The sequence below is a fragment of the Hemiscyllium ocellatum genome (genome assembly GCF_020745735.1).
Source record: "Hemiscyllium ocellatum isolate sHemOce1 chromosome 27 unlocalized genomic scaffold, sHemOce1.pat.X.cur. SUPER_27_unloc_17, whole genome shotgun sequence".
In the NCBI taxonomy this organism is placed as follows: domain Eukaryota; kingdom Metazoa; phylum Chordata; class Chondrichthyes; order Orectolobiformes; family Hemiscylliidae; genus Hemiscyllium; species Hemiscyllium ocellatum.
The window spans coordinates 99,846-116,607 of NW_026867484.1; the positions used below are offsets into that span (position 1 = coordinate 99,846).

At 48.2% G+C, this 16,762-nt stretch overlaps 1 pseudogene; it reads left to right on the forward strand.

Moving 5' to 3' along the window:
* The window catches only part of LOC132807431 (zinc finger protein 850-like), a 60,351-nt pseudogene that overhangs the window by 27,352 nt on the left and 16,237 nt on the right, over positions 1-16,762 (forward strand).

The window sequence follows — 16,762 nt, forward strand, 5'->3', positions numbered from 1 at the left end:
GCACAAGTCCATGGGGGTGAATTTGTGTTTGCAGAATGATATTTGCATATGCATTCTATTTTCCACAATCTGCAGACAGTTAATACATCTAATATTTTGTAAATTTCACATTGGAAATAGAACCAGTCTGACTCGAGACTGGGATACAGACAGATTCTGACCTCACACCTTTAATGCATTGTTTGAGCTGAGGTGTCTCCTTTTGTTATAAAGCCTCAGTTATCCTGAGAAGGTGCCTTACAGGAAGTTCTGGGATTTACATATTAATGATATCTGCTCTCCATTGTAAAAGATGAAAGACTTAATGATCCAGGGTTGTGAATATATCATTTCAATACCAGGACACTGTAATGTTTTCCCAGAAATTCTGTGTCTTATGATCTTACTCCACAACCACTTGATGAAGGAGCAGCGCTCCAAACGCTAGTGCTTCCAAATAAACCCGTTGGACAATAACCTGGTGTTGTGTGATTTTTAACTTTGTCCAGGTAAGGTTTGATTGGCCAGGCCAAATTACCCATAGTGCCCAGGGATGTGCAGGTTAGATGTATTAGTCAGAGGGTAAATGTAGAGCAATAGGAGTAGGGGAATGGGTGTGGTGAGGTTGCCATTCGGAGGTTGGTGTGGACTTGTTAGAACAGTGAGGGTTCTCTGATGTGAAGGGATTTTTGTTCACTGTTCAGGAAGGGAGGTGGGGGGGAGAGGGGAGAAGCAGCGTGGGGGGAGGAGGGAGGAAATGGTGTATGGGAGGAGAGGGGAGGGATGGGTGGAGTGCGGGGGGAGGAAATTTGTTTACTTGTAGCAACTGGAATGAACCCAGGGAGGGAGCAGACTCTGCAAACTCAGATATGTGCCTTAATTACCCGGGTAATGAGGGTTGGAAGGATAGGGTGTTGCTGTTTTCCCTAGTGCGTCAGAGTGTGAGGGGTAACCTGATAGACTTTTTTTAAAATCATGAGGGGCATGGATTGGGTAAATAGATGAGGTCTTTTCCTTGGGATGGGGAGTCCAGAACTCAAGGATAATAGATTTAAGGTGAGGGCAGGGGGAGGGAGACGGCAAAGAGACCTAAGGGGCAACATTTTCACACAGAGGATGGTGCATGTATGGAATGAGCTGCCAAAGGAAGTGGTGAAGGCTGGTACAGTGACAACATTTAAAAGTCATCAGCATGAGTGTGTGAAAAGGAAGGGTTCAAAGGGATATGGGCAAAACGCTGGCAAATGGGACGAGATTAATTTTGGATATCTGGTTGGGCACAGAAGAATTTGACCGAAGTGTCTGTTTCTGTGCTGTACATCTCAATGACTCTGGCTTTCCACGAATGTTTGTCATGTCTGTATGTTCAGTCTTTCTGGTGGCGGTGTCAATGCTTTGATGGTTCATTTTGCTTCCCCCCACCCCCCATTTCCTGGGAATGTTAACCACTTTGTGCCTGGTTGTTCTTCAAGAACCTGCATTGGCATTATTTTGCTTTCCAAAGTCAGACCTGCTCACTCTCAGCAATATCCCAGTGTTGTGAAAGATATTAAATTTCAGGTGGAGTTATCCAAAACTCAGATGTCAGTCTTGACGTTTTTGCTTTTCTGCCCCTATAAGATCCTGAATCAACACCTTCAGGAGAATGAGTTAGAGCGAAGGGCAGGAGAGAGAGAGAGTGGGATAGTGCTTTCAATTTTGTGGAATAACAACACAAACAAATTGCTTGTTCTGAATTTTTATTCTGGACTGACAGGAATGAATTTTCTAATCTCCTTTTACAGAGTATTTGAAGATCTGAAGACGGAAGTTTCAAAATCAACAGATGAAGGACTTATGCCCAAAATGTTGACTCTCCTGTTCCTCAGGTGCTGCCTGACTTGCTGTGTTTTTTCAGCATCGCACTTTTCAACACTGACTCTCCAGCGTCTGCATTCCTCACTTGGACGTCAATGTCTGACAGTCACTCAATCCATCGGGACAGCAACGATTTTTGACTGATTCTGTGAGAAGGAGCAAAGCTTTTTGGTTCCTGTTTCAGTCCGTTTTCAGCATCAGTGGGACTGGATGAGAGACCCTACTGTTGGAGTGCACTGAGTGTGGAGCCTGAAACAGTTATAAGGCCTGGGAAGAGGAATTCATGGAGGGGAGGAGCTCTACACGTGTTGTGTGCGGATGAAGCTTCCGCCATAGAGAAACCCAAGGAATCCTGCCCCATGGAGAAACCGTGGAAGTGTGGTGACTGTGGGAAAGGCTTCCGTTTCCCATCTGCTCTGGAGATTCATCGTCGCAGTCACACCGGGGAGAGGCCATTCCCCTGCACAGAGTGTGGGAAGGCCTTCAGCAATTGCTCCGACCTGGTGAGGCACCGGCGAGTCCACACGGGGGAGCAGCCCTTCAGGTGCTCCACATGCGGGAAGGGCTTTACCCAGGCCTCCACCCTGTTGGCCCACCGGCAGCTCCACACTGGGGAGAGGCTGTTCATCTGCACCGAATGTGGGAAGGGCTTCAGCAATTCCTTCACCCTGCTGACCCACCAGCGGGTCCACACGGGAGAGAGGCCGTTCCCCTGCACAGAGTGCAGGAAGGCCTTCAACAGTTCCTCCGACAGGCTGAAGCACCAGCGGTTCCACACGGGGGAGAGGCCCTTCAGCTGCCCAGAGTGCAGGAAGGGCTTTACCCAGGCCTCTGACCTGCTGAGGCACCAGCGGGTCCACACAGGGGAGAGGCCATTCACCTGCTTTAGCCGCTCCTCCCACCTGCAGAGACACCAGAGAGTTCACATGCCATCGCAGGGGGTTTAAAGCAGCGACGGCTGAGTGCCTTTATCGACTGGACTATCAACCCAGTTCCGGGAGCTGCCAAGGCAGATGGCGGAATTGGAATTCGGTTAGAAATCTGGAGTTCAGAATCTAACAACGAAACAATTGTCAGGGAGGGGAGGGGGAACCCCCATCTGATTCACTCACAACCTTTTTAGGGAAGGAAACTGCTGTTGTGGGAACGGATTCACTCGCTCGTCCCCGTGCATCCTTTACCCGGGCTGGCCTACACGTGACTCCAGACCCACAGCAGTCTGGTTGACTATTCTGCATGCTGACCCCCCCCACCCCCCCACCCCAACTCCAGCCGATGAGGGGGGAGAAACCTACTTGGAGACAAGGTATGGGTTTAAATTGGTGCATGAGGCAATACTTCTAGTTTATGGCTATGCCAAGGATCCAATTACAAAAGGACAACTCTGTGCTGACAAATAGTAAAGAAAGTGGGGGTGAGGGGGCGGGGGGAGAAGTGTGTGTGCTTTGACCTTGAGCTGTTTTAAAAAAAAAAACTTTTTCTACACCTTTTTGCTGGGGGATGTGAAGCTGTAACAAAGTTGGGTCATAATAAAGGGTTACCTGAACTTGCTGCTGGGCTCAGACTCTCATTGAAAGCTTTGAGATCCAAGAGGTTTTTGTTTTAAAGCTGTTCATTTCTTTCAGCCTCCTGCACGGAGTTTCCAATGCCATGTATCAGATGGAGCAGTGAATGAGTAGCTAGTATCATTAGAAATTGTAAATTTTTTAGGAATGCAGGTACTGCGTTGTTTTATCAGCATTGTAAAGTTTCCTGGTGGAAGTGTGGGCTGTGTTCACCAGAAACGTTGTGGAGGTGTCAGTGTTGGACTGGTGTGCACAAAGTTAAAATCTCACAACACCAGGTTATAGTCCAACAGGTTTATTTGGAAGCACTAGCTTTCAGAGCGCTGCTCCTTCATCAGGTAGCTGTGGAGCAGGATCCTAAGACACAGATTTTATAGCAAAAGATCAGTTTCATGCAACTGATAGGATATATTGAACAAACCTTGATTGCTGTTAAGTCTTCCATCTTTTAGAATGGGTTGTAGGTTTCTGTTCATTAATATGTAAATCCCAGAACTACTTTTAATTCATGTTCTCGAGATGACTTAAGGTTTTATATAAAAAAAAGGTGACATCTCAGCTCAGACAATGCATGAAAGGTGTGAGGTTTGGTCTGTCTGTATCCCAATCTTGAATCAGACTGGTTCCATTTCCAAAGTATGAGTTGATAAAATATGACATGGATTGATTGCCTTCATTAACTGCCTGCCGATGTTTCCACAAAAAGCACACATTGAATCTATCTGCAAATATAACACCGCAAACGCAGATTTGTCCCATGGACTTGTATGTGTGTGCGTGCATGAGAGAGTCGTGTGTGTTTTTGCATGTGCGTATGATGGAATACGAGCCTGTAAGCAGGTGTGTGCATTGGTGGATTTGTGTGTGTCTGAGAGAGACCATGTGTATGAGAGAGGGTCTGTGTGAGTGTGAGAGAATGTAGGGTGTAGTGGGGTCACCCAAGGTTATTCTCATGGGTTCTGAACTTAGCCATCAACCTCTGCTCAGCCACTGAAAACAGTTAAGCAGTGACACAACACACATCGGAGAGGACAGAGTGGCACTTGTCTCACAGAGGGTGGGAGGCTCTGCATGCTATCATCCAGGGTAAACACATACTGGAGGACCTCCGGCTCAGATAGAGTCAGCTGGAAGCCAGGCTGCAGACACGGTGGTGGTGGTGGGTGGGGGGATCTTAACCGGACACTTTATTCTGGGAGATGGTCATTCCCCTCAGGACAGTCTTCTGATTGGGTCAGGGATTGTCTCTGTTCTCTGCAGTTGCCAGCAGGAGGCCAGATGATATTATTGTCTGTCTGGTGCCAGAATTCAGGAACCGATAAGAAGAGGGAGAGAGAATGGATGGTGACGACTCTACCTGGGAAATGGCTTATTTTTAAAATTAAGAATAGCTAAAATGATATATTCAGAAACATTAGTAAAGCATGTTCAATTTCATTAAAAAGCTGCAGACATCTTTTGAAACTTGCATTGAAATATGTGCAGTTAGGCCACAGTTGAGGACAGGCTGTCATGGGTGAATGGCCTATTTCTAGTCTTGTGAAATTGGCTCTGACTATGTCGAAAAAGAATCATAGAATTGTAGAGCACAGAAACAAAGCCTTCGGTCCCGACTGACCAGATATCCTAAATTAATCTAGTCTCATTTGCCAGTACTTTGCCCATATCCCTGTAAACCTTCCTGTTCATGTCCCATCCAGATGCCTTATAAATGTTGTAATTGTACCACTTCCTCTGGCAGCTCATTCAATACACGCACCACTCTCTGCATGAAACAAGTTGCCCCATAGGACACTAAGTTTTCCCCACTCACCCTAAAACTAATGTCTTCTACTTCTGGACCTCCCCACCCCAGGGGAAATACCTTGTCTATTTACATTATCTATGCCCCTCATGATTTTATAAACCTCTATAAGGTTACCCCCTCAGCCTCCAATACTCCAGGGAAAACAGGCCCAGCCTATTCAGCCTCTCCCTGGAGCTCCAACCCTAACAACATCCTTATAAGTCGTTTCTCAACCCTTTCAAGTTTCTCAACATTCTTCCCACTGAGTGATCAATAGAGCTGTGAACAATCTATTCTTGTTGGGGTGTAAGGGAGGGCATTTCTTGAGGCCAATGAACTTTCACACTGTTTTTATTTCTAATCCGAGGTCCCTCAAATTTTTCCCCATTTACCCTAAACCTTTGCCCTAAGCCTTAGGACCCCGACCCTGGGGAAAAGATATACAAAATTTGAGCATCCAGACAAAATGTAGTAGGACTAAGAAGTCGAGCCACAGATGGGGAAAAGAAAGTGGCTCCAGCCTTTTTTTCTCCTCCTGGCATTTGGACACTTCAAACCTGTCAGTAATACCAGCTCCCAGGATCTCCAGCCTCTCTGTCAGCAAGCACTGCGCATGCTCCTCGGAGTCAAGCAAAAAAACTGCATCAGCTGCTCGGTGTCTGCGCACACGGCTCGCGCCCTTCTTTTGATGAACCAATAGGAAGCGCTGGAGGACCGGAAAGAGACTGGTCCTCCTGCCAATCAGAGCGCCCCTATTGTCTGAATGCGGAAGTTGGAACATGAGCTTCGGAAGTTGCTCGTCTCTCTGAATAAATTAGATTAGACTTACAGTGTGGAAACAGGCCCTTCGGCCCAACAAGTCCACACCGACCCGCCGAAGCGCAACCCACCCATACCCCTACATTACCCCTACCTAACACTACGGGCAATTTAGCATGGCCAATTCACCTGACCCGCACATCTTTGGACTGTGGGAGGAAACCGGAGCACCCGGAGCAAACCCACGCAGACACGGGGATGTGCAAACTCCACACAGTCAGTCGCCTGAGTCGGGAATTGAACCCGGGTCTCTGGCGCTGTGAGGCAGCAGTGCTAACCACTGTGCCACCGTGCCGCCCACTAAAGATTGAACTTCACTCCAGATTGCAACCTCCTTCCTCTGTCCAACATCTGTGAGTACGGCACTCTCTTTTCTTACTATATTTTCAGTTTCTTTTCTAAATTCTGAGCTTCAATTGTTGACTTGCAGCAACTGAAAGGAAATGGGGTGAATCGGGGGTTGGGGGAACAGACTCTGCAAACGTTGGTCCAGGTCTGTCTCCATTGGCAAACGCATTAACACAATGTGATGATTTTGCCTTTGCTGTGGAAGAAATGCAGAAAAAAGGTCATTGTTTAAATGGTTATATACTGGGCTGTGGAGAAAGTGAGGGCTGCACATGCTGGAGATTAGAGTCGAAAAGTGTGGTGCTGGAAAAGCACAGCAGGGCAGGCAGCATCCGAGGAGCAGGAGTGTTGGTGATTTGGTCACGAGCCCTTCGTCAGGAATGATGTGTGGATGTACAATGGGGTCTCAGCGTCCTTCCACACCAGTCACTGCCAGTTGTCAGACAGGGTGTAGCAAGCAATCAGCAAGGCAAGTGGTATATTAGCAGGAATTCAGAAGTTTGGGTGGCTTTCTGCGATCAGGCAGTCATTGAATATATTAAAGCCTGCATTCATCTGATTTCTGAACAACAAAGAAGTGGATGGTGATGGGGCAAGGCAAAAATAATGGTTTCAAGACCAGTATAGAACAGTTACAGAGTCATACAGCACAGAAACAGACACTTCAGTCTAGCTAGTCCATGCTGGCTATATTCATAAACTAAACTAGTCCTACGTAGTTTGGCTCATATCCCTTTGAACCTTTCTTACTCATGTACTGATCCAAATGTCTTTTAAATGTTATTACTGTACCTATATCCATCACTTCCTCAGGACATTGATTCCACACACAAACCACTCTCTTTCAAAAAAAAGGTGTTCCTTATGTCTTTTTTTAAATCTTTCTTCTCTCCTTAAAACTTTGCTCCCTAATCTTGAAAGCTCCATCTGAAGGAAACAGCACCAGCCACTCACCTCATTGACACCCCTCTTGGTTTTATAAACTTTATAGGTAACCTCTCAACTTCCTGTACTTCAGTGAAAAATGTCCCAGCCTATCCACCGAGATGTAGGTATATTCATATCCAGTTATGATCTGTTCGGTGCTGGTGCATGTTCGAAAGACCAAATGGCCTACTCCTGCTCCCAATTCTCTCACTCTGTGTCCAAGACAGCAAGAGACCATAAGACAGAGGAGCAGAAAGTAGGTCATTCAGCCCATCAGGTCTGCTCATACCACACAATCGTGGCTGATATGTTTCTCAACCCCATTCTCCCACTTCCTTCCCATAACCCTTGATACTCAAGAATCCTCCGTGACCTGGCCTCCACAGCCTCATGTGGCAATGAATTCCATGGATTCACCACTCTCAGGCTGAAAAGTTTCTCCTTATCTCCCTTCTAAAAGGTCTTCCCTTTTCTAGTCCCTTTCAGCTCCTGGTCTCTCCCACTAATGGAAACATCTTCCCAATGCCCATTTTGTTTAGGCCTTTCAATGTTCTGTATGTTTCCATTAAATCTCCCCTGAGTGAGAGTGTGGGCCTGTGTTATGGACTAAGCCAGACCACTCAAAACATTCTTAAGCAGGCAGCCCCAGACCATAACTTTGTAATTTGATTTGGTAAGTGTACAGTGAAAATTATCTGGAGTAAGTGAGCTCAGTTGACTACTAGATTTTAAAACAGACAAAAATTTATTTTCAAAATTACACAATGCAACACAAAGCTCAGAATAAAGAACTCAGCCTATCCAACTAGACTCAGTTATGCTGTTCTGAATATACACAACAGTCCCAATAAGCCAACTCCCTTCGAAAACCAGTATAAATGGAACACATGCTTATAGGTTGAAGTTGAGAGACAGAAAAGAGAGAGAGATTTTCCACACAGCTCCCTGTTGAACTTCCAACCAGTTCAAGACTGAACTAAAACTAAAACCCCTTTCTTTATGCAGGTCACTTCTAAAACATGACCAATTTGGCCTGAAGTCACATCTGTTTACATATAAACAAAAGGCGTCTCAAAATTCTTTTCATTTCTGTTCAAACCAGACTGATCAGAACCTGGCCGGTTTATTACCTCTCTGAAAAAAGTCATGGACAGTGTCTCCTTGAGCCAGGGAAAAGCTTTTAGTCCAAAAAAGGAACTAGCTTTGTGACACCTGTTAATCAGCATGAACCAGACCCTTCAGGATGGGATGCAGCAGGGATTAGGTTCAACAAAGTGAGAATGAAGGGAGATTGTGTGGGATGGAGATTTTCAACTTCCAGGGAATTAGAGAGGAAAAAGAGTTTGCTGTAAATTAGAATTGATTGGATGGACCAGTGGACTGAGGAGTGGCAGATGGAGTTTAATTTAGAGAAATGTGAGTTGTTGCATTTTGGTCAAGCAATCCAGACAGGACTGACACAGTGAAGGGGAGTGTTACAGAATAGAGAGGCCTTGGAGTGCAGGTTCCATAGTTCCTTGAAAGTGAGTCTTAGGAGGTCATGGAGTGGCTGTACAGGACATTGGTTAGACCACTTTTAGAACACTGTGTTCAGTTCTGATCTCCCTACTACAGGAAAGATGTTGTGAAACTTTGAAAGGGTTCAGAAAGGATTTTCAAGGCTGTTGCCAATGTTGGAGTGTTTGAGACACAGGAAGAGGCTAAATAGGCCAGGGATATTTTCCGTGGAGCATTGGAGGTTGAGGGGTGACCTTATAGATGTTTATAAGGGGCAGGATAGGGTGAGTACCCAGGTTAGGGGAGTTCAAAACTAGGTAGCATATGTTTGCGGTGAGAGGGAATGATTTAAAAGGGACCTGAGGAGCAACTTTTTCACAGAGGGTGGTAGAGGCTGATACAATTCCTACAAAATTTAAAAGGTATCTGGATGGGAATATGAAGAGGAAGGGTTTAGGGGGATATGGGCAAAATGCTGGCAAATGATTTAGATTAATTTAGGACGACTTGTTGGCACAGATGAGTTGGGTCGAAGGGTCTGTTTCCGTGCTGTATGACTGTAATCGTCTTTGGTGAAAGCAGAAGTGTGGTTGTGAAGACTGGACTTTCAGAGCAGCTTTCAAAGATGTTTTGCCTTGACTGAGAACAGAAGAAGTTGCAATGAGATCTTTCATTTGTGAGACAGCAACTGAGTGAGTGAATACATCCTGGAAAGTGGAAATTCATTGAACTGTGGGGATGAGGCCCTACCCTATCCAGTCATTTCTGATGGTAGATGCTTTTCCTGGAGAGTAGTCAATCTATGGGCAATTTAGCACGGCCAATCCAAATCAAGGCCAGTGAGCAATGTCGTGATCTGGAGAATTAACATCAGAGAATGATAGAAAGGGACAACGAGAGTAAATATACCAGCAATCAAAACTGGATTCTAAAGATCACAAAAATTGAAAATAAAAACAGTGTGTCTGAATGTGTGCTGCATTGTAACAAAAGCGAATGAATCAACTGCACACATTGAAGAGAATAATTATGATCTGAGATTCCTCACAGAGACATTGCTTCAGGATGACAAGGATTGATTCTGAACATTGAGGGGGTCGTCAAATGGAAAGCAGGATAATGGGAGAGGTGCTAATGAAAGCACAGATCACAGGGGAATCTGGTGTCAGCTTGGATTGCAGGTCCTGGTTTCTCTGTCTTCTGTTGATTTTCCTGTTCCAACAGAGTAAGATGTGGGTCTGCTCTCAGCTCTGCTGGATTTCTGCTGAAGCTTTGACCCCATCCACCCCCACCCCACCCCCACCCCCACCCCTTTACACTTCTGGAACAATAAAACATTCAGTCAATTGAGACCCAACCAACAGTCTCCCAATCTCTCAAACCAATCAGACACAAGTGTGGAGCCATTGCATGGAATCAAACAAGAAAAATGAAACAAAGTTAAAAATATATAGGTGCTTCTGCTTAATTAGATTAGATTCCTATAGTATGGAAACAGGCCCTTCCACCCAAAAAATTCAAACTGATCCTCCGAAGAGTAACCAACCCAGATCCATTTCTCTACATTTACCCCTACCTAATGCACCTAACAGTATGGGCATCGTGGGTGGCACGGTAGCACAGTGGATAGCACTGCTGCCTGACAGCGCCAGAGACCCAGGTTCGATTCCCGCCTCAGGGAGTTTGCACATTCTCCTCGTATCTGCGTGGGATGCCTCCGGGTGCTCCGGTTTCCTCCTACAGTCCAAAAATGTGCAGGTCAGGTGAATTGGCCATGCTAAATTGCCCGTAGTGTTAGGAGAAGGGGTAAATGTAGGAGAATGGGTCTGGATGGGTTGTGCTTCGGTGGTGGATTTGTTGGACTGAAGGACCTGTTTCCACACTGTAAGTTATCTAATCTAAATTTAGCATGACCAATTCACCTGACCTGCACATTTTTGGCCTGTGGGAGAAACTGGAGCACTCGGTGGAAATCCGCTCAGACCCGGGGAGAATGTGCAAACTCCCTGAGGCGGGAATTGAACCCGGGTCCCTAGTGCTGTGAGGTAGCAGTACTAACCACTGAGCCACCATGCTGCCCCCAAATGTTTGTTCATTGGGAAGTAAACCAGAAATAGAGCTTTTCCAGGATTCTTATAGTGCCCTACTTGAGGAATACTCTCTCCCTTACATCTAACTATTAGCTATTATTTACAACAATATTTACACCAACCTAAATAAAGCATCTGTTATCATATAGACACAGAGATATACAGCACAGAGAGAGACTTTTTTCTCCCTCATGCATGCATGCACACACGTAATTGGCAGGATGTTCTAGGATTTACATATTATTGATACCTGCAACCCATTCGAAACGATGAAAGACTTAATCCCGGTCTGTTCAATATGTAATTTCAATGGCAGGATGCTGTAATGTTTTTTCCATGAATTTTGTGCCTTGTGATCTTATTCTCCACAATCACCTGATGAAGGAGCCGCGCTGTTAACACTAGTCCTTCCAAATAAACCTGTTGGGTGTTTGATTTTTAACTTTGTCCAGGTTAGGTTGGATTGACCAAGCTAAATTACCCGTAGTGTTGAGGGATGTGCACGTTAGGTGCATTATTCAGGGTGGTAGGAGGATGGGTGTAGGTGGGTTACCCGTCGGAGGGTCGGTATGGACTCCTTGGGCCGAGTGGCCTGCTTCCACACTCTGGGAATTCTCTGAAAGGAAGGGATTACCCAGTTGCAAACTGCAGGGCTGCGCAGGCGCAGTGCGCGGAGCTGTTGTCGGCCTTTCCCCGCCCCCTTCGCTTTATCTATGACGTCACAACGCGGAAGTGGCCCTGTCAGTTTCAGAGTGAAACTCCCTCCCTCTGGGCAACTCTTCATCCCGGGAGGGAGTGGGGGTCAAGTCTGTTCACTTGTAGCAACTGGAGTGATTCCAGGGCGGGGGGCAGACTCTGCAAACTCAGGTATGTGTCTGAATTACCCAGGTGAGGAGGGACGGAGGGATGGGATGGGGCTGTCTTCCCCATCGCGCCAGAGTCTGAAGGGTAACATTACAGACTTTTTATAAAAGCATGAGGGGCATGGATAGGGTCAAATAGACAAGGTCTTTTCCTTGGTATGGGAAGTACAGGGCTAGGGGGTAATAGGTTTAAGGCGGGGTTGGGGGGAAGACTTAAAAGGGATCTAAGGGGCAACTTTTTCATGCAGAGTATGATGCGTGTAAGGAATGAGCTGCCAGAGGAAATGGTGGATGCTGGTACAATTACGGCATTTAAAAGGCATCGGGATGGGTGTTTGAATAGGAAGGGTTCAGAGGGATATGGACCAAGTGCTGGCAAATGGGACTAGATTGATTTTGAGTATCTGGTTGGCGTGGAAGAGATTAACCGAAGGGTCTGTTTCTGTGCTGTTTATCTCTATGACTCTGGCTTTCTACTAACATTTGCCACGTCTGTATGTTCAGTTTCTCTCTGGTGTCGGTGTTAATGCTTTCCCCCCTCCCACTTCCCAGGGACGTTAATGTGAGAACAGAGGGGGAGAGGGAGGGAGAGAGTGAGATGGTGCTTTCAAATTTGCGGAATAACGAAGGAAACGAATGTTCCCCCAAAAGTAGAGTTGCTTGTTCTGAATTTCTACCCTGGACTGACGCTGATGACTTTTGTAATCTCTTTTTACAGAGTATTTGACGATCTGAGGACAAAAGTTTCAAAATTAACTGAAGAAGGGCTTATGCCTGAAACGTCAACTTTCCTGCTCTTCGGATGCTGCCTGACCAGCTGTGCTTTTCCAGCACCGCACGTTTCAGCACCGACTGTCCAGTAACTACAATCCTCACTTTGTCGTCAATGTCTGACAGTCATTCAATCCATCGAGACTGTAATAATTTTTTACTGTGATTCTGTGAGAAGGAGCAAAGTTTTTTGGTTCCTGTTTAAGTACGTTTTCAGCATCAGTGGGACTGGATGAGAGACCCTACTGTTGCAGTGCACTTGAGTGTGAAGCCAGAAACAGCTCTACAGCCTGGAAAGAGGAATTCACGGTGAGGAGGGGCTCTACACGCATTTGTGTACAGCTGAAGCTGCGGCCATGGAGAAACCTGAGGAATCCCACCCCGTGGAGGAATCGTGGAAGTGTGGTGACTGCGGGAAAGGCTTCCGTGCTCCATCTGCCCTGGAGATTCATCGGCGCAGTCACACCGGAGAGAGGCCATTCATCTGCCCCAGGTGTGGGAAGGCCTTCAGCAATTCCTCTGCCCTTATGAGGCACCGGTGGGTCCACACAGGGGAGAGGCCCTTCAGCTGCCCTGATTGTGGGAAGGACTTCAGCTATTCTTCTGACCTGCAGACCCATCGACGGGTCCACACGGGGGAGAGGCCGTTCTCCTGCACTGTGTGTGGGAAGGCCTTCAGCACCTCCTCCACCCTCCTGACCCACTGGCGGGTCCACACTGGGGAGAGGCCATTCACTTGTTCCGAGTGCAGGAAGGGATTCACTCAGGAGGGCAAGTTGCGGATGCACCAGCGGGTCCACACTGGGGAGAAGCCTTTCAGCTGCCCCGAGTGTGGGAAGGCCTTCAACGATTCCTCTTCCCTTCAGACCCACAAGTGGGTCCACATACAGGAGAGGCCGTTCCCCTGCACAGAGTGCGGCAAGCTCTTCAGCAATTCCTCCACCCTGCTGAAGCACCAGCGGGTCCACACAGGGGAGAGGCCCTTCAGCTGCCCCGAGTGTGGGAAGGGCTTTACCCAGATGTCCGTCCTGCTGATCCACCAGCGGATCCACATCGGCGAGAAGCCTTTCTGCTGCCCTGAGTGTGGGAAGGGATTGGATTCACTCAGAAGGGCAACTTGCGCACGCACCAGCGGGTCCACACCGGGGAGAAGCCCTTCAGCTGTCCCAAGTGCGGAAATGCCTTCAGCGATTCCTCCACCCTACTGAAGCACCAACGGGTCCACACGGGGAAGAGGCCATTTCCCTGCCCCGAGTGTGGGAAGGCCTTTAGCAATTCCTCCGACCTGCTGAAGCACCAGCGTGTCCACACGGGGGAGAGGCCCTTCAGCTGTCCCGAATGTGGGAAGGCCTTCAGCGATTCCTCCGCCCTGGTGAAGCACCGGCGGGTCCACACGGGGGAGAGGTCCTTCAGCTGCCCCGAGTGTGGGAAGGGCTTTACCCGGGCAGCCACCCTGCGGAGGCACCAAGGAGTTCATGTGCCATCACAGGGGGATTGAAGGAGCGACTGCCGAGTGCCATTATGGACTGGGCTATCAACCCAGTTCTGGAACTCCCAGGTTTGAATCCCACCGCAGCAGATCGCAGATTTGGAATTCGGTCAGAAATCTGGAGGTCAGAATCGAACAATGAAACCATTGGGTGGGGTGGGGGGGAAGCCCCATTCTGATTCAGTCACGTCCTTTTTAGGGAAGGAAACTGCTGTTGTTGTTCTCTCAGTCGTCCCAGCTGCATCCTTTCCCTGGTCTGGCCTACACGTGACTGCAGCCCTACAGCAGTGTAGTTGACTCCACCTGCTTCCTCCCACTTCTTTCCCTCCCGGCAGATGGGCAGGGAGAAACTTACTTGGAGACAGGGTATGGGTTGAAATCGCTGAGTGAGGCAATACTTCCTCCAGGTTAAGGCTGTAACAAAGATCCAATTACAAAGGGACAAGTCAGTGGTGACCAATAGTAAAGAAAGTGGGGGGTTGGGCTTTGATCTTGAGCTGTTTAAAAAGCAGCTACTTTTTCAACACCTTTTTGCTGAGGTGATCTGGAGCTGTAACAAAGTTGGGTTGCAATGAAGGTAACCTGAACTCTCTGGACGAGCTGACCAAGGCCCTTGAGTCCTTCGAAAAGAATAAAACTCCCGGAAGCTACGGCTTACCGGTCGAGCTCTATTCCGCTCTGTGGGACTTGATTGGCCAGGACCTGCGGAGGTGTATGTCAGTATGCTTCGAGCAGGTACCATGAGTGAATCCATGAGGAAAGGCATCATCACCTTCATCTACAAGCGGAAGGGGGAGAGGGAGGAATTCAAAAATTGGAGACCAATTTCACTGTTGAATGCGGATTACAAAATCCTGTCAAAGGTAATCGCCAACCGGGTCAGGTCTGCTCTGGGGTCGGTGATTCACCCTGACCAAACCTGTGCTGTGCCAGGCAGGAAGATCACTGAGAGTATCGCACTCCTCAGGAATACGATCGCCTACAAGCAGGACAGAGGGTTGGACACTTGCCTGATCAGCCTGGACCAGGAGAAAGCCTTTGACAGGATATCACACAGGTATATGAAAGATGTTCTCTCCAAAATGGGCTTTGGGGAGGGAATCTGCAATTGGATCAGACTGCTCTACACCAACATCATCAGTGCAGTCTCAATCAATGGGTGGGAATCAGATAGCTTCCCAGTCCGATCTGGAGTCAGGCAGGGCTGCCCTCTCTCTCCTGCCTTGTTTGTGTGCTGCATAGAGCCATTTGCCAAGTCTATCAGGAAGGATGCAAGCCTGAGAGGGTTGACTATTCCTAGTAGCGGGGGCCTGCAGGTTAAGGCCTCCCTGTACATGGATGACGTTGCCATTTTCTGCTCAGATCCGCTGTCCGTGCGCAGACTCATGTCCATTTGTGACCAGTTCGAATGGGCCTCGAGGGCCAAGGTAAACCGAGGCAAGAGCGAGGCCATGCTCTTCAGGAACTGGGCCGACCAATGCTCGATCCCCTTCACCGTCAGGACCGACCACCTGAAGGTGCTGGGTATTTGTTTCGGGGGGGCTGGGGCGCGTGCCAAGTCTTGGGAGGAGCGTATCAGCAAAGTGAGGCAGAAACTGGGCAGATGGAAGCTACGGTCGCTCTCCATCACGGAAAAAAAACCTGGTCATCAGGTGTGAGGCACTGTCATTGCTATTATACATGGCACAGATCTGGCCTATTCCCAGAATCTGTGCCGCTGCAGTCACCCGGGCCATCTTCCAGTTTATATGGAGATCAAAGATGGACTGGGTCTGAAGGGACTCGCTGTACAAAGATCTGGGCAACGGGGGAAAAAATACACCCAATGCCACCCTCACCCTGATGGCCACCTTTGTGTGTGGCTGCATCAAGCTGTGTGTGGATCCCTGGTACGCAAACACCAAGTGTCACTACGTACTGAGGTTCTACCTGTCCCCGGTGTTGCGAAGGATGGGCCTGGCCTCGCTGCCGCGGAACGCTCCGAGTAGTTGGACCGTTCCGTATCACCTGTCCTTCGTGGAGAAGTTTATGAAGAAAAACACCTTTGACCACAAGTCCATCAGGAAGTGGTCAGCACGTAGTGTCCCTGAGACCCTTTGGAAAAGGAGAGGGCGGATCCTATCGAGTGGTTCCCTGAGCAGACTGTCAAAGCCATTTGGCAGAATGCCTCATCGCCAGAACTTTCCAACAAGCACCAAGACATGGCTTGGCTGGTGGTGAGAAGGGTTCTACCTGTGAGATCCTTTATGCACGCCCGGACTCTCTGCCGCACCGCACGCTGCCCTCGAAGCGGCTGCAGGGGGGACGAGACTGTCACACACCTCCTTCTGGAATGTGCCTACGCAGATGAAGTCTGGAGAGGAATGCAAGTGGTGTTTGTCGAGGTTCGTTCCGAGCAGCGCCGTGACGCGGGACTCCGTGCTCTACGGCCTGTTCCCCGGGACGCACACCGAGACAAATATCAACTGTGCCTGGAGGATCATCAACTTGGTGAAGGACGCTCTCTGGGTGGTCTGAAACCTGTTGATCTTCCAGCTGAAGGAGTTGACCCAGACTGAGTGTTGCAGACTGGCACATTCCAAGGTCCAGGACTACGTGTTGAGGGACGCGCTGAAGCTTGGGGCAACTGCCACTAAGGCACGGTGGGGAAAGACCACTGTGTAACGTCTGCCTGCCTAATGAAGAACAGGGGGCCCATGCAGTCATTTGGACTCTGCTGACACCTCAGCTCAATATATGGGCATATGATTGAAAAATGTACAGACCTGTAT